Consider the following 14,648-nt stretch of genomic DNA (forward strand, 5'->3'; position numbering starts at 1 on the left):
GATACTATCTTAAAGGGGTCATACGATGCGATTTAAATTTTTCCTTTCTCTTTGAAGTGTTACAAGCTCTTGGTGCATAAAGAAGATCTGTAAAGTTGCAAAGACAAAAGTTTCAAAATTTGTAACAATATGAATGGAAGCTTGTTTCTTCCAGGGCATAAATATGGTAATTACACCTTTTTATCTCACAATTCTAATTTTTTATTTTTTTTTCAATTCCGAGAAAAATATAAACTCAAAATTGCGAGATGTTAACTTACAATTAAAAAACAGATAAAAAGTTGCAATTACCTTAAAAAAAACGAATTGTGAGATGTAAACTCAGAATTTGAGATATGCCAGAATTCAGAGAAAAATAAAGTCAGAATTGTGAGATGTATTCCGTGACTTCACAAAAAAACAATTGCGAGATGTAAACTTAGAATTCTAAGAAAAAAGTCAGAATTGTGAGACATAAACTCGCAATTGCAAGAAAAAAGTCAGTATATTTACACTATATTTTTATTTATAATTTTTCATTCCGTGGCAGAAACAAGCTTCCACAGTTATGAAGGTGCGGACAGTTCTGTCTGAAAACGATTTTGAGAGAACATCTGTCTGACAAAATGTTTTAACAGACAATCCAGGGGAGACACGATCCAGACACCTGACTGAAAAGGAAGCACTCTTGCAATAAAGCATCGTTTTGGAATCACAGCCTGTAATCTGGTCATAGTTTAACACTAATAGCAATACAAGAGACACAGCAACTCTTGTAAGCAATGTTTACAGAGAAACCCACAGGGGGAATAACATTCCACTGTGCATGCCTTCCTGTCTTATGAGTCTAACAGATCAGTGCTGTCTCAAGACAGGAAGTGCTGGCCGCTTACCCGCTGGACCAAACCTGTTCTGTCAGTGACAGGGAGAAGCTCAGGTAGTCAATCTACATAGTTTATCCAGTGCCTGTCAACACGTAGTCAATGGGAAGCTGTTTTTATTGCATTTGGTGCTTCTTCTGTCTGGATGACAGCTTTGCAGCGAGAGTGTTACTTACATTCATGGGTGACTGATTGGTTGGATGGAACTGGGTGATCTCTTTTGGGACGGTGTATAATAAGACCAATTTGTATCTGGCCTTACCCACATATTGCATTTTGTCTGAAGAGGACAGAAGAAGGTCAAGGATGAGCAGGTAGCCCATCTGTTCTGCCATGAGTTTCTGTTGCTTCAGAGTTTGTCCTGCCAGAGCCCATAGAGCTGTTGCACCCTGTTCCTGCACTTCCAGCTGGAAACACCTGAACACAGGGTGAAGTTCAGAAAGAGTTTACTGTACCAAGGGTTGACTTGGGACTTAATGCAATATGAGAATCTTTCTCTGAAATCTTATCAATCTTATCAAATCGTATTCCCTTAAAGTTATCAAGAACAGTACAGGTAATTCAACAAAAAAATATGACCTTTTGATACACTTGTTGATATAAAAGCAAGACTAAAAAATGCTAAATTACTAAAGAATTAACTAAAATCAAAAACAATATTTATAAAAAAATATTTGGAGGAAATTGTCTTTTTTTGAAAATAGATAAAAGGTTGTTATTTATTGATAATTTTATTCTAAATAAATTACTAAAAGCATACATTATAAGCATATTAAAAAAACAAAATTCCTAAATAAATTAATTTTATTTTTACAAATATTATGAGTGATTATGCAATTTTCTGATGTATACTAATAAGAACAATTATATTAAATAATTTAATTCAACTAAACATTAGTGTAATATGTATATGACAGAATATAATAGAATTGGCTTGTTGCTTAACTTTTTTATTTTTTATTTTTTTATTTTAATTTTACTTAAATGTTGAGTTAATGCTAATAATTTAGCAAAACAGTGTTTAAAAAAGTGCTTAATAAACAATATGCAGTATGGTCTGTAGTAACTGCATCAATATCCACTACATCCATATTAATTTTACTGTCACACAATAATACTACATTTATTTATAATGTGCTCTTCTTATACCCAAAGTGCTGCAACACATACAATAAAATAATAAAACAATATAAAACAAAACTTTAAAACCAAAGTAACAAAACCAGTAAAGCAATTCCTCATAACTTCATAGACTGAATAATTTCTAAATAATTTATACACTAATGGAAGTAAATCATATTTTTGATGAGTAAAAATTTTGATGGCGTTTGTCCAGAACACCATTCAAAAAACCCAACAGTACGTAGCTTTATGTTGATTTATTCGAAGTCATCCCTGCATTATTAACATTGTATGTTCTTGCAAAGTGAAAGAAATTGGTGTAGTTAGATACCCAGAGGCAACATATTTAAATACTGTGTTAAAGCTGCCGTTACATTACCTTTAAAAGTTATAAAAGATACTTGGCACTCGATTGCCTGAGGAAGCACTGTTGGATGGCAGGATTGTGACTGGCTATAGATTCAAGCACTGTGGCTGCCTTGACCTTAACAGGAATCTTCCTCTCTCGCAGGGCTTGCACCAGGGCACAGATAGCTCCTGCCTCACATATGAGCCTCTGGTTCTTCCAGTGACCCCAAGCCAGCTCTGCAAGAGCCAAGCAGGCCTCTTCCTGCAGTACTTCTGTCAGATAAAAACACATCCATTTAATCTAAATGCGAATGAGTAAGACTCCAGAATTTCTCCTTTTGTGTTCCACAGAAAAAAAGTTTTGGAACGACATGAAAGTGAATAAAAATGAATGAAGGAATGAATGAATGATGCATTTATATAGCGCTTTATTGTGTATTGTTGTACACCCAAAGCGCTTTACAATCATGAGGGGGTCTCTCCTCAACCACCACCAGTGGTTGACAGAATGACAGAATTGATCTATGATCTGTTCAGACATTTCACACAACAGACATTTGTTGTCTTTCACTACTGCATATTTTCCAGGAGGTAAACAGTACCAGAGTTTACAGACAGGAATTTGTCGAGATGTGGAACTCCTCCAGCATGTGCAACAGCAGTTTGGTTGCATGGACTTTTGATGCATAGTGTACGGATGCATCTGACAGCATTTACTAGCACATCTTGGAGGCATTTGTTTAAAGCTCAGTCAGGACGCGCTCAGGACAGTTCAGACATTGCAGTGCATCAGAGGTAAAAAACTATATAAATACTATTCAGTTTCTTGCACAGACCGATCGTTTCATGTCTTCACACATCAACGTATCGTCACGAGCCGCAGGGTTTAATTTGGTTTTGATTGTGTTTTTTTTTTTACTCTCAAAGCCGTGATTCCCATTCATTTCCATTATAAGACTGACAGACTGCAACGGATTGAGTTAAAAATCTTCGTTTGTGTTCTACTGAAGAAACAAAGTCACCAACATCTTGGATGCCCTGGGGGTAAGCAGATAAACATCAGATGTTCATTTTTGGGTGAACTATCCCTTTAAAATCTTTAAATGTGTATAGATAGATAACATAAAAGTTTCTTGACTCACCAACTGAGCAATAAGGTTTTGGTGATGCTCACTGTGTCCCACCAGAATGGCCAGTATAACAGCACAGCGAGAGTGCAGCTCAGGCTGGTGGCCGCTGCAGAGCTTGATCCCTACCAGTACGGCACCATGATGCACCAGATCTTCACAGACTTTCCTATTCTCTGACGAATAACACAGCACACCTGTAGCCATGCACTGCACCACCAGTCTGTCTGAACAAAGGAGGCCCACCAGCACTGGAATACCTCCTGCAGTGCAGCGATTATTATTAGGCAGAAACATAATGCAATCTGCTCAAATTATTTAATCTTCTAGCACAGTAGTGGTTTTGCTTCAGAACCCACTTTCTTTTTTTTTCAAGTGGTGATTCGAAACAGTACAGTTTCTGCAGGTTTTATGACTTTTTTAAGACCAAGTAAAGACAAATTAAAGGAACACAGTATGTCAATAATATGTTCTCTAAATGTAAATGTCTAGGGAGCACACAATGAGTTGTGTTAGCAACACTTTACATTTTGAAAATACAACCTCCAACCAATGTCCATCGATTTTTAATTACTTTTAGAGAAAAAAACAATCGCTGGAATATCTCTGTGTCCAACCACTAGAATGTGGTAATAACTTTTATTGTACATTCTGATCACACTGCAAAAATGTGATGTTCTTCCCAGGTATTTTTGTTGTTTTCCAGTGCAAATGTTTAAAGATTCATAAATCAAGACATAAATTGACATAAATCAAAAATGTACTTGAGAAGCAATATTGACATACGATAAGAAGTCTTGCTTTCTATGAAAGTGATCAAAATGAATGAGTTTGTTATTGAAACAAAAACAAATATCTGCCAATAGGCTTAGAAAAATCAACTTAATCCAAAGGGAAACAAGTTTTACCCCACTGGAAGATATCTGTTCTTATTTTAAGACTTTCTGCTATGATTTAAGGACTTTTTAAGGCCTTAATTTGTGGAAGGGTGAATTAAGACTTTTTAAAACCTTTTTAAGACCTGCCGAAACCTTGACTGTACCAATATTGCTTATCCTACAAAAGTGCTTAAAATATGGTAATTGGTTGCTGAATATGATAAATATTTTACTAAAGTTTATTACAAATTATTTACATTGAACTTTTTCCTGCTGTCAGAACAGTCATATGCAACCACAAGCAACCAGTTGAGAACCATTGTTCTAACATTTAGCTTTTTAACATTATTTATTATTATACAAACACACACACACACAAAACAACTATCCAAAACTAAATATCAGAAATTATATAAAAAGAGATTTAAAAAAAAGAGATTGAAATTAACTTTGTTATCAAGACGTATATATCTATGACCTGCTTCCATTATATCCTCACAAGAGGACTCAGTGTTCACACAAAGAGCCTCAAGGCACCTGAGGGCCATCTCCAGCTGCCTGGTGTCCTCACTCTGGATCATTTCTGCAGAAAAAAAAGAAAAGTCATTACCACAATCACTAAAATTTTAAATATATTGAATTAGTAATTTAAATAAATAATTTGCTACTCATCTAAAATGTGGAATATGGTGATAATAAAGAACGAGGTGTGTTCAAACATTTTTTTAGTGTATGTAAATGTACAATTTTAAATGAGAAGCCTAGTGCTTTCTATTTGATATTATAAATATTTTTACATTTAGTAAAAGAAAAATAGTCGTAATTAGTGAAAATCTGGAATGCACATTTTAAATCTGCAATATCATACCGACAAGAAATCTTCCACACAGGAAGCCCTTCCAAGTTGAGTTGAATGAGGTGTCTAAGCACATCTGTGTGAAAGTTAAGTGCTGCCAGGTGGACAGTGTTATTGCCCTTGCTGTCTTCCTCTCTCCAGTTTGCTCCAGAGGACAACAGGACGTCCAGAGCTTCCAGTGAACCCGAGGTCGCTGACAATAACAGCGGTGAACTGCCATACCTAAAAAAATTTTACATCATCTTGCAAGTCTAAAAAACATGTTTCTGATTATAATGATGAAACCCTATTAATTCTATGCATACACTGCAGTTCAAAAGTTTGGGGTCAGTGAGATTCATTCTTTTGAAGGAAATTAATACTTTTAAACAGCAAGGATGCATTAAATTGACCATAAGTGGCCGTAAAAACTTTGATGTTTCAAAAGATTTATTTTTTAAATAAATGCTGTTCTTTTGAACGTTCCATTCATCAAAGAATCCTGAAAGGAAATGTATCATGTTTTCAACGAAAAATAGCAAGCACCACAACTATTTACAACATTGATAATAATAAGAAATGTTTCTCGAGTAACAAATCAGCATATGAGAATGATTTCTGAAGGATCATGTGACACTGAAGACTGAACTAATGGCTGCTGAAAATTCAGCTTTGCATCACAGGAATAAATTACATTTTAAAATATATTAAAAATAGAAAACAGTTCTTTTTAAATACATAAATAACAGATGGAAAATTACATAAATTGGATCCACGAATGCAAACTAGGTGTATACCATACAAACTCCTTTTTAATAGAAATCAAAGCAAACTAAAAGTGGAAACTATTAGTTCAAAAATTCATTTGAAAAGTACTGGTCGTTGATATGCATTTAAGGGTACTAAATAGATTATTTATGGTATATATATATGGTATATAACCCTGTAAAGCCTAAAATAATAGTCAGAATAATCTTCTTCTTTTATTGGAATGAATGGATCAGTTTTTTCAACCTTTAGAAAAAGTCAAAAAAAATATCATAGTATCATATTTAATACGTCAAGCTTTTATGGCTCATATAGTAAGACATAGGAGAATATGGAGCTCATACTCAAGTAGGGAAAAACACACCTCAAAGGTGTCCCAAACTGAGTAAAAATATTACTGTTGCTAATATTTATATGACCAAAAATTAAGTTGAAATTCTGATGTAGTAGATTGTGTACAATTTTTCAGCAGTTTTGATGATGTCAATAATTTACAGGCCTTAATGTGCAAATAAAATATGATACAATATGATTTATTGGGTTATATATTAAATGCTGATTTTTTTGTGTAGGTGGCTTTCAGAACACTTCAGACTCAAGCAGCCAATTACCTTTATGAGTTACTTCGTCAGGACTCCACTTACAAAACAGTTTCCAATACCACTCAGTGAGATTGAAGGGAAAAGGTCAGCACTGTTTATATTATATATTCATGTATTTAGATATTAAATTATATAAATACTGTTCATGGCATCTAACATATACTTGTGTTTTGCTGCTATAATGTCATCTGCATTGAGTTAGAATCGCTTTATCCTCAACATAACATGATTCAGAGGTGGGGGGCTTTAAACACTTCCATCAAAATCCTCAAAGGGAAGAGACTGCCCTTGATGGACACTGAGCTACACAAGCAATTCAAGACACAAAAGCTATAGAGTGCAAGATGATAAGTGACAATCAGTTCATACTTTGGTTTCCCTCAATGTACACAATCTATATTTAAACATTGAAATATGCTTCTAACTCAGACTGTGGCATTTGGGCTGAAGGCAGCAGAAGAGATAGAGGGGGGGGGATGGAGCGTTTCACTCACTGAATCGCAGGAACCCGACATCCCAGCTGCACGTTCTTGATGAGCAGGGTCTCTCTCTGCTTCACCACACTGCAGCCAACAACCAATCACACATCAGCCTCCAGCTCGCCGCAGCAGGAGTCAACCTCAACCAGATACGCAGCAAGAGATTCTCTAACTCAGGTCAACACATTAAAAGTCTCTACTAATGTTCACATGCATTTAAAAGCAATTAAAGCTTGTAGACATTGTTCTTATGTTACATTTTCAGGAAAATCAGGTGTTGGAGGTCCATTCAGAGAAGGAACAGGATAAGGGTAATTAAAGCTGTCATATCCTGAAAGAAAAAGAAAATAAAAAAATGGCAACCATAATGATATTTTGTATATAATATCTAAATATATATAATATATATTTTATGTAATAATATGCTTTATTTATTAAAGGGCATTTTGAAATAGGAAAAAAAAATGCTATCAATGATGTCAAACCAGGTATAACACATCTAACTGTATTGTTATTATCATTATATTTTATTTAATAAGTGAAACTTCCAGATCACTTCAAAAAGCAAAATGGATGCAACCAGTGGAGTTTGGCATCAGTGATGTATAACCTGGCACAATGTGTCGAAATGCATTTTTTACATTTATTCCCCTTTTAGGGTTCACTCCAGTGCACCTCGCTGCACAACGTGGCTCCCTTGAATCCCTAAACTGTCTTTTAGCGCTGCGAGCGGACTACAAACTTGTGGACAAGAGGGGTTGGATGGCTATTCATTTTGCAGCCTTTTACGGCCAAGTGGCATGTATTTAAGCATTATGTAGGAAAGACCCTGCGTTATTGGAGATGAAGACCCCTGCTGAGTATGTGATATATTTTAGCAATAAATTTACTGTAAGGATGTATGCTTATGTATATATTTTAATGTATATCCACAACCTTTCAAAAGTTTGGGGTCGGTCAAATTTTGTAATGGTTTTGAAAGAAGTCTCTTATTCTCACCAAAGCTGCATTTCTTTGATCAACAGTACAGTACAAACAGTAATTCTGTGAATTATTATTACAATTTATCCAGGGACCTCGTCTACCTGAAACTCATCACGTTCCTGGTGCCCCTGCTGATATGATCCTTGAGGAAAAAGATGTTGATTCCTAATTGGTCTCAGTTGCTCTCACCTTTGTCAGGTTTGCATTGTCTTTTGATTGCTATCACTGCTATGCCTGAATAATTTGTGGATGCATTGACATTGGTGAATGAATTTTGCTTTGCTTTGTTTGTTTTTTTTGCTTAAAGATGACAAGCTGAAAACAGAACGAGAGGTTTCTCCACAACTTCTCGGACCAGACTTTGCCTGCAAGCACTTTCCACAGAAGCAGAAGCAGTATTTTCACCTTCACGCCAGGGACCTCGTCTACCTGAAACTCATCACGTTCCTGGTGCCCCTGCTGATATGATCCTTGAGGAAAAAGATGTTGATTCCTAATTGGTCTCAGTTGCTCTCACCTTTGTCAGGTTTGCATTGTCTTTTGATTGCTATCACTGCTATGCCTGAATAATTTGTGGATGCATTGACATTGGTGAATGAATTTTGCTTTGCTTTGTTTGTTTTTTTTGCTTAAAGATGACAAGCTGAAAACAGAACGAGAGGTTTCTCCACAACTTCTCGGACCAGACTTTGCCTGCAAGCACTTTCCACAGAAGCAGAAGCAGTATTTTCACCTTCACGGAGGGATTGAATTTGATGTGGGGACTCCTCCTCTTGATGACATCACTGAGGAAATGAAGGTGAGATATGAGTCTAAATCAACTTTCAGTTTTAATACTTCGCTCAGAAAGTGAAGTTTATTTCCCCCCTAGAATTTACTTAATCATTTGTTAGTAAAGTACGTAACCATAAATGTAATAACATAAATAATAATAAAACATAAAATAAAACATAAAATAACAGTATTATTATTATTATTATTAACATTGCAGATATGCAGTAGACTTCTGCATTCCCTTCAAGGTGCTTTCTCACCAGAATAATGTGGTCTGACAGCCTTTTCTGTAGCCTCTGGTAGGTGGCCAGATCAATGTTGTCCTCAGTGAGTCGGACCACATTAGATAGGCTATGAGATGCCTCGAACACAAACACATTTTGGTGCTGGCGGAGAGAGGTCAGGTAGGCACTCAGCTTGATCAGGATGTTTTCTGAGTATTGTGAGAAGAGGTTCTCTTCCTCTGTGCTGTTGGGTTCATAGGTTGGGTTTACATCCATGTTCTCCTTATAAATGTCCCGATAACATGGATCATCTGAAATGTCTGTTAAATCAGTGTTTTTGTAAGTGTGTCTGTATTTAATGAATATGTATTTCTATTTAATAAAATCAATATTTATTCATATTTAATAAACACAATACAATAATAATACATTTTTATAATAAAGTTGTAGTTTTTTTTATATATCTTAAATTAAATGAAAACTAGAAGCGTTGCCTTGGCAACAAGCTGAATTTATGTTATATAATATATATCAATACATATCATATGTATTAATATTTATAATTTTTAAATAAAAATAATACAATAATTCATACAAATTTTGTTTAATTTTGTATATTTTCGATTATCATTTTATGTGTTTGTCATTTTATTTCACACACACACACACACACACACACACACACACACAGGTTATTAAATGAAAACTAGAAGCGTTGCCTTGGCAACAAGCTGAATTTATGTTATATAATATATATCAATACATATCATATGTATTAATATTTATAATTTTTTTATAAAAATAATACAATAATTCATACAAATTTTGTTTAATTTTGTATATTTTCGATTATCATTTTATGTGTTTGTCATTTTATTTCACACACACACACACACACACACACAGGTTTACATTTGTGAAAAGTGGGGACATCCCATAGGCGTAATGGTTTTTATACTGTACAGACCGTATATTCTATTGCCCTTTACCAACCCTACCCCTAAACCTACCCCTCACAGGAAACTTTCTGCTATTTCAGATTTTCAATACACTCTATTCTGTGTGATTTATAAGCGTTTTGAAAAGTGGGGACATGGGGTAATGTCCTGAAGAGTCACCTTCTCCTTGTAATACCTATGTCATACCTTTGTCATTATACAAATGTATGTCCTCATTTGTCACAAAAACGCGTACACACACACACACTTATTCACTTTATTTTATTTTCGTACATTAAGTGAAACTAAATGAAAATGAGAAATGTTGACATGGCAACTAGCTGCCATTTAAAAAAAAAAATTATTTTAGTTAACGTTTATTTTATTTCAAGCAACGAAAGTGTTTTTTAGTTTTAGATAACTATAATAACCCTGATGACAATTTCACATCTTTCTTTGGCTGTTCTAGATTGAAAGACTTCATATCTCCTGCATTGAGGAACTCTGTTAGCGCATCTTTCTTTGTTTGAGGAACACCATCTGAATCCACGGCCATGATGGACCTAGAAATGTAACTCCCGTGCCAGAGAGCCTTCATGGTATAATCTATGTTTATTAGTATCTGACCGACTTTTGTATCGTAATATGCTGGTGGTAACTGGCACGAGCTCTGGTCATAGTTGGGTACCAGACTGATAACAGGAAATTGGTTAAAACCATATATTCCCACAATCCGGTGGACTATTCCGTGATCCAGGGGCACACTTGAGTCAAAGGGAGCCAGAAAAATTATGTTGGGAGCTAAAATGTTCCTCATTTGTCTGATGATGCCAGGAGGTGCATCCACAGGCTCTGATCGTGATCAGATCTGATGCTTCATGTCGGTCCATGTGTATGGAATTACATTTTTGACAGTGATTTCATTCCATACATGTGCGCTTATCACACACTGGGTCCAGGCACTGGCCAAAACAGGATGTGTGGACACCGTTTATGTGGTTGAGTGCATAATAACTGTTGTAGTTGTTGTAGTTGTTTTTAAATATGACCATATTGAGCTTTTACTGTCAGTGTTTGACTTGCTTGATTATCATGCACAAAACAATAAACGGTATCGCCAGCTACAGGAGGCCAGGCTGAGCAGTTCTTTGCGGTCATATTTCTGAGGTAAAGACTGAGCGGTCAACGCAGCACGAACAGCCTTCTCGCTGCTCTGATCTGACGGGTTCGCCATCTGTTTTTCTCTGATACAGACGATATGAGTGCGGTAAAATGAAGGTAATTAATTTCCTTTCAAAAACACCGTTAAGGTTCCCCTCAAAAGATTGAGTTGTCGGATTAATTTTGTGAGTTTGAAGAGCGTCACGCTTCTGCAACTCTTCATATCAACCAATAGATGGCGCTGTTGCACGCTTTTGCGGTCAGGTCAGGATTAGCTCATGACAGAGTTTGATTGATTAGTATTTTTATAATATTATTATAATATGTATTATATTTAAAAGGGACAGTTCACATTAATAAACATTACTGTAAATGAGTGAGAGGCTATTCCATGGACTGAATGTTATAAAAGTCACCCTAAAAACAAATATAAAGTGTAAAGTAAACTTTACAACAAATTATTACAATTATGGTATTCAAAAAAAAGCAAAAGCATAAACGACGCGTCTATATTCATGTTCACGGTCCAAAATGAATTGTATATGATTATAATTGTTATTAAATTATTTATTAATAATTAAACTATATCTATTATATAATTATTATTATTTTTATTATGCAATAGAAGAACAGCAAATACAATTACAAAGACAAGTAAGAACAAAAGGCAATACGGGTTACAAACAATACTCCAAAGCATACTATGTTAGCTTATAAGACTTACACCATGAAAGAGTCTGACATGCAATAGAATTATTAGAGTTTCTTAAAGAGTTCACATACACATCAAAATCTTTCCTGAAAATAAAAAGTAGGGAGTTTTCTCTGAAGATTTACACTTATGAATGTAAAATTTAGCAAGATATAGCAATAGATTAATAATACATTTACAGTGAGAAGGGTCTAACTTCAAAGAGTAACCAAAAAAAAACACTTTTTGGGGTTATACAAACGTTTGGATAGAAATATTTGTTAACAAAATTGGAAAAGTCAACCCAGAACACTTTAGAATAAGCACAGTCCCAAAACAAATGATTGATTGTTTCTTCAGACTGAAGGCAAAAGGAGCAATTGGGGGAAATACTATTGTTTATATAATTATTATATATAATTTAATTTGCACGTCTATTGCATAAATACCTCATGATGTTTAGGAATCACTTAACTGATCAAAAGATCCGATTCCCGTTTTTTATTGTTAGAGTATCACAATGATATACATAAAGAACGAATGCAAATCTATGATTGAAAATCACCAATAAATAAACAAGATAAAAAGGTAATAAATATATATATATTACAACTCGACAAGATATATTGCTTTCTTTAACTAAATAAATTAAACCGATTCGTGTAAATGATTTCGACTTCCTATTACTTATGTTTAAACATCAAATAAAAACAGCACAGAACTAGAGCTCCTTAATAAACGCCCCCATCCTACTGTGAGCCTGGAGCGTCTCGTAACGTAATTAATATTCATGAGCTCAGTAGGTTTCGCTTTGAAAACGTTGTGGCAAGTACTGCGCGTGTGTGGGTCTGACCGAACAACACACAGCAACCTTTAAAACGATTTTGGTGAAACTCTCCGAAAGTGTACAACTTTAGGGTTTTGGCAACTTATTTAAAATCACATGCTAATAAGAGCTTTCGTCACTTTCATTTTCAGCTGACAATGAAAGCTGTTATTTTAGCTGCATGTTATGGAACAAGACTGCAAAGGGATATCGAGAATGACACTACTGGGAATTTCAAGCATCTGGGCGGCATTGCAAAGCCGCTGCTTCATGTCGGTCCATGTGTATGGAATTGCATTTTTGACAGTGATTTTATTCCATACATGTGCGCTTATCACACACTGGGTCCAGGCACTGGCCCAGGGTCCTTTGAGTTGTGATAGTAAAGATAGCATATCTGAGGCGCACTGTGCCATTGACAGGTGATGGAGAACAACTTTGGTGTCATTTTCTCCCTGATCTACTCTCAGACCACCAAATACCTCTCCGTTCCAGAGAAGCATGTTTCCATTGTCATCTTGAAGAGGCTGAGGTGTCAGGCAACCTCTCATATGAAGCACATGTGCAGAGAAAAGGAGACTGCAGTTTGAGATTGTTTCTGTAATGTCATGGCTAGAGTTGGGCCCTCTGTGTTTGAGATTTTCATGGACATGCTTATCCAGTGGATTATGCGGTGTGGTCAAACTGACCACGCAGCAGATACCGCACATGATCTCAAGGCACTATATATCTTAATATTCTTTTCTCATATTATCCAGATCCTCTATAAGAGACAAGATGATGGTCATACGATGAAGCACTCCAATGGTACAATTATTATTTATCATTTATGATTCATTATTTATGAATCTTACCTTTACAAGCGCTAAGGGTCTCTCCTTTGTCTGCCAGGAAGAATATATCACTGTTGGGCTGCTGGGTGTACACTCTCTGTAAGAATAAGCTTATGATATACTAACAAATCTACATAGTCTAAACACAGGAGTCATTATAATTCTTCAAAAACGAAACCAAGTCCTATCCTCTTCATCTAAAAGTATGCCATGAGAAGACCACTGACCTTGAGGTACACGTTGATACCTCTTACATGTAATTACATGCAAAACAAAACATGACATTGTATTATCTGAATCCCAGTGTTTTGGAAAACACTGGCCTTTTTTTTATTATTAAGTATTATGGAGTATGATGAAGCAGTGACAAGCATACTCTCCTTCTTTCAAAATGAATAAACTTTAAAATAATTGGAAATATTGATTTCCAAGATTATTGATTACACCATTACAGCTTATAGTTTAAAGTGTTTTTCATAATATATATGGTCTTCTATAGGAGCTGTGAAAACTGCAGTTTGTTTTTGTCATCTATAATTGAATGACAGCATCTGCTACTTCAAATGTAGAATGACCCATATGACAGAATAATTAATATAACAAGAAGACATACATACCCTGTTTTTCTTCAAATTGCTCAACTCGTCAACGACAATCTTTTGCTCTTTTATCTGTGAATGCATCGTAAAGGTTTGTAAACACGAATTAAACGCATAAATTACTACTAAATGTGCTAAACGTATTGCAATTGTGACCATTTTACATAAAGTTATGATTACGACATTATGTAGGCTATACAGAGTATTTTTGATAGGAAACCTTCATGTCCAGCTCCTCTTTTTGTGCACGTTCTTCTTGAGCTCCAGGTTCCGTTCGCTGGCTGTTTTTAGAGGACATTTTATATCAAAACGCTTCGGACGACTCAAGGAAACATTTCCACATGCAAGCCGCTCGTTCGTCGAACACAAATGACGTATGCGGGAGAGTAGACAGCGACGCTTTAAAAGTACGTCACGTAAGTGTTTATTACGAAATCATTACGAAGCCCCTCCCCCCTCCCTCACAACAATGCCTTATCTTCTTCTTCTTGTTAGTTTTATGGCGGATTGCAACCATGACATATCAGGTGCATACCGCCACCTACTGTATCGGAGTATACAGCATGGATTATATCTCAGTGAATGCACTTTACACTATA

General features: G+C 35.4%; 1 long non-coding RNA gene and 1 pseudogene across 1 annotated transcript; one reads left to right on the forward strand and one right to left on the reverse strand.

Annotated features, from left to right (window-relative positions):
• LOC107565027 (ankyrin and armadillo repeat-containing protein-like) overlaps positions 1 to 11,173 on the reverse strand; it is a 12,582-nt pseudogene extending 1,409 nt beyond the window's left edge.
• On the forward strand, positions 7,279 to 8,387 carry LOC107565017 (uncharacterized). The gene is made up of 4 exons (XR_001606317.1): positions 7,279 to 7,330; positions 7,678 to 7,879; positions 8,092 to 8,201; positions 8,311 to 8,387. It is a non-coding gene; the product is annotated as an uncharacterized lncRNA (long non-coding RNA).
• Positions 11,174 to 14,648: the final 3,475 nt, after the last annotated feature.

Source organism: Sinocyclocheilus grahami, unplaced genomic scaffold (genome assembly GCF_001515645.1).
Source record: "Sinocyclocheilus grahami isolate Dianchi unplaced genomic scaffold, SAMN03320097.WGS_v1.1 scaffold974.1, whole genome shotgun sequence".
Classification (NCBI taxonomy): domain Eukaryota; kingdom Metazoa; phylum Chordata; class Actinopteri; order Cypriniformes; family Cyprinidae; genus Sinocyclocheilus; species Sinocyclocheilus grahami.